The sequence below is a fragment of the Ceratotherium simum genome, chromosome 17 (assembly GCF_057802395.1).
Source record: "Ceratotherium simum simum isolate JZ-2026a chromosome 17, ASM5780239v1, whole genome shotgun sequence".
Taxonomy (NCBI): Eukaryota; Metazoa; Chordata; class Mammalia; order Perissodactyla; family Rhinocerotidae; genus Ceratotherium; species Ceratotherium simum.
Genome location: NC_141916.1, coordinates 2,232,961 through 2,237,591, shown reverse-complemented (window position 1 = coordinate 2,237,591; position 4,631 = coordinate 2,232,961).

The following is a 4,631-nucleotide window of genomic DNA, read 5'->3' as shown; positions in this document are numbered from 1 at the left end:
TGTCTCTGTCTGAATGACATTTTGGCCCCCACCCCCACTAACTGACCCAACGAGTTTGGGATGGAAGGCCTATCCCAGAATAGGCCATCACCATAGACATCTCCAGTGTCTGGGTGAGTCACTGCTAAGCCCATTCTTAATTCTGGTTACCCTTTATGAGAGACATTTACATTTGTAAAGAAAATCTCCGTTTGTAAAGGTATCTTCTTCCCTGTACCAGGAAGAAGGGGGGATGGCCTTACCTAAAAACTTATCAGAATGGAAGGCGAGGACTTAAATCTGCATGATAAACTTACCCATTGTTAACTGTGCTGTATGGGCAATAGGCTATCTGACTCCCACTAGGTTCCTATAGATGACATCTCCCTGGAGCCAGGGTCACCATGGTAATGGGTGTTTGAGCTATTTTTTTCAGGAACTGAACCCCTTGTCTACTTCAGGCCGGACTGAGACCACCAATGCATCAACTGGGCCCTTTTGACGGCAAGAGGTTGGAACTCCACCCTCAGGGCATGCTAATGCCGCCATTCTGTGAACATGTGTCCTATGAAGAGACATGAAGTCTGACTACGTTTGCACAGATCATCAATTCCCTCAGCTCTCCTCACCTCCAATCATTTCGGACCACCTTGCCCCCTTCCCCATAAATACCCCTGAGTCCCTATTTTTGGGGAGGCGGATTTGAGACTTGTTCTCCCATTTTCCTCACTTGGCTGCCTTGTGATTAAACCCTCTCTCTCTGCAATCTTGTAATCTTGGTGATTGGCTTTCTGGGAGGCGGGCAAAAATGGACCTGGTGAGGTAACAAAAACTGGGCCGAGAGGCGGCGAAAGAGACTGAGCCACTCTGAGCCCCCTTGATTGCCCAGGTTTCCAGACAGAGGTGAGAGAACCTAAAACCACATCCAGACAAGGGCAGACGAGCAAGAGGCTTAAATAGATGAAACTGGATAAACAAGAAAAGAGAGGAGGGAGTAGGAGGAAAGATTTGCACGAAGGTATAAAGATAATCCAGGAGCCGCCGCAATCATGAAGGACGACTCTTTCCATGAGGTGTGTTTGGCCGTATGAAACATAAGGGGCCTGTTGTGGGAGATCTCAGCCAGGACTGCAAGAGGAGGCAGGAACCTGTGGTCTCTACGGTGTCTCTGTGCTTTCAGCTCTGCTGTGCACTGGTCAGAACTTCCCTAACTTCTCTGTGCCTCGCTGTCTTCGTCCGGATAACGGAGAAGACGATGATGATGATAACAGCAGGCTACTATGAGGATAAAGTGAACGAGCATGCGTAAAGCACTTACTACACGCTAGCATGTGGTAGGTGCTACGTATGTGTCCGCCGTTATTACTCCCTTTCCTTCAGAAGAGGAGAGAAGTGAGCAGTTTACTCTAGGATCTGTGAATCCTGTTCCGTGAAGGTAGATAAAATATTTAAATGTTTGGAACAAGAGCAGAAGGAATAAAACATGTCATGTTTGCAAAACTCCTGTGAGAAGTCCCTTCTTGTGCAGAAGGTTTGCTGGTTTGCCGTTTTTATTAGAGAACAGCGTCTCAAGCGTGGAAGAAAGTTGGTCCTGAGCCCACCTTAGAAGAGCAGGGGCTGCATCGGGGTGTCCACTGGGTCTAGTTCTGACCCAGGCGAGTAACGAGAGGGCTCGGATCACCCGCTGAGCTGGGCTCCGACGTGTGGGCGAAATCCTTCTGTCCTTCTCTTTGTCCAAGTGAACTGAGCAGTCTGTGCTCAGACAGCCAAAGCCCTGTCACCTGGGCGGAGAGCAGGGGAGCGTCTGGGTGACGCTCAGCTCCGTCTTGAGCAGGAAACAGAGGGGCGAGGAAAAGAGCCCTTTGCCTGGACTCCGGCTCCTCCGTCCGAGTCTCCTGTCATCTCCTCGTGATGGGAGGAGTCGGGGTGAGGCCCAGCTCAAAGCGGGGTGAGTTCCGAATTTTGGCAAACCTAAAACAGGGCCCAACTCTGACAGGTAGAACTGAACACTGCAACCACCTCTCTGGAGTTAATTAGGCAATATGTATCAAATTCCTTTAAAATATTTATACTCTTTCATCCAGCAATTCTATTTCTAAGAATTGATCCTAAAGAAACAGCAGATGTGCGCAAATATTTAAGTACTATTCAAGGATGTTCATGGCAGTATTGTTTTAAATTGTAAAAACTTGGAACCAACTTACATGTCCACAAATAGGAGGTTAATTAAATAAATTATGATTCATGTATTGGTGAGCTCTTGTGGAGAGACTAAAAATCAAGCTATAGAAGAATGTTTACTCTGTGCTAACAAATAGGAAGAATTAATATTGTTAAAATGTCCATACTATCCAAAGCAATCTACAGATTCAGTGCATTCCCTACCAAAATTCCAATGGCATTTTTCACAGAAATAGAACAAACAATCCTAAAATTTGTACAGCGCCACAAAAGACCCTGAATAGCTAAAGCAATCTTGAGAAAGAAGAACAAAGCTGGAGTCATCATGCTCCCTGATTTCAAACTATATTACAAAGCTATAGTAATCAAAACACTATGGTATTGGCATAAAAACACATAGATCAATGGAACAGAATGGAAAGCCCAGAATACACCCACTCAAATATGGTTAATCAGTTTACACCAAAGGAGCCAAGAATACACTGTGGGGAAAGGACAGTCTCTTCAATAAATGGTCCTGGGAAAACTGTACAGCCATGTGCAAAACAATGAAACTGGGCCAATATCTTATACCACACATAAAAATTAACTCAAAATGGATTAAAACTTGAACATAGATCTGAAACCATAAAACATCTAGAGGAAAACATAGGCAATAAGCTCCTTGACATTGGTCTTGGTGATGATTTTTTGGACTTGACACCAAAAGCAAAAGAAAGAAAAGCAAAAATAAAGAACCTGGGGTGCCCGCCGGGTGGCGCAGTGGTTCAGTTCGTGTGCTCTGCTTCGGTGGCCCAGGGTTCACAGGTTTGGATCCTGGGTGTGGATCTATGCACCGCTCATCAAGCCATGCTGTGGCAGCGTCCCTGATACAAATTAGAGGAAGATGGGCACAGGTGTTAGCTCAGGGCCAATCTTCCTCACCAAAAGAAAAAAAACAAACCAAGCTGGACTACATCAAACTAAAAAGCTTCTGCACATCAAAGGAAACCATCGACAAAATGAAAACACAACCTACCGAAGGGGAGAAAATATTTGCAAATCATGTATCCAATAAGGAGTTAATATCCAAAATATATAAAGAACTCATATACCTCAACAACCACAGAACAAACAATCCAATTAAAAAATGGGCAGAGGATCTGTTTAGACATTTTTCTAAAGAAGACATACAAATCGCCAACAGATACATGAAAAGATGCTCAACATCACTAATCACCAGGGAAATGCAAATCAAAACCACAACGGGATATCACCTCACATGTGTTAGAATGGCTATTATCAAAAAGACAAGAAAAACTAGTGTTGGTGAAGATGTGGAGGAAAGGGAATCATTGTGCACTATTGGTAGGAATGCAAATTAGTGCAGCCATTATGGAGATTTCTCAAAAAATTAAATATAGAACTACCATATGATCCAGCAATTCTGCTTCTGGGTATATATCCAAAGAAAACAAAAACATTAACTCAAAAAGATATCTGCACCCCCATGTTCATTGCAGCTGTATTTACAGTAGCCAAGATATGGAAACAACCCAAGTGTCCATTGATAGATGAAGGGATAAAGAAAATACGGTATATACATACAATGGAATATTATTCAGCCGTAAAAAAGAATGAAATCTTGCCATTTGCAAGAACATGGAAGGACCTTGAGGGCATTATGCTAAGTGAAATAAGTCAGACAGAGAAAGACAAATACTGTATGATCTCACTTACATGTGGAATTTTAAAACAAAACAAAGCAAAAAGAAACCAAGTTCATAGATACAGAGATCAGTGGTTGCCAGAGGTGGGGGAAGGGGGTGCAGGGTGGGCCAAACAGGTGAAGGAGGTCAAAAGGTACAAACTTCCAGTTATAAAATAAGTCCTGGGGATGTGATGTACAGCATGGCAACTATAGTTAATAATACTGTATTGCATATTTGAAAGTTTCCAAGAGAGTAAATCTTAAAAAGTTCTCATCACAAGAAAAAAATTCTATGTGTGGTGACAGACTTACTGTGGTGATCATTTCACAATATGTTCAAATATCGAATCATTACATTGTACACCTGAAACTAATATAATTTATGTTAATTATTATTTTTATTTATTTATTTATTTATTATTTCCCCAAAGCCCCAGTAGATAGTTGCATGTCATAGTTGCACATCCTTCTAGTTGCTGTATGTGGGAGGCGGCCTCAGCATGGCCGGAGAAGCAGTGCGTTGGTGCGCAGCCAGGATCCGAACCCCGGCCGCCAGCAGTGGAGCGCACGCACTTAACGGCTAAGCCACGGGGCCGCCCCAATGTATGTTAATTATACCTGAATTAAAAAAAAATTTACTGACCTGGGAAAATGTTCACAATTTATCGGCAAGTAAACTTTGCCGAAAGCCTCAGTGATGGGTAGAGCAATCAAGGGTAACTCACCCCTCCTTGACCCGTGCATTTTAGCCTATAGAAAGGACACTTTTACACTGAAAAGC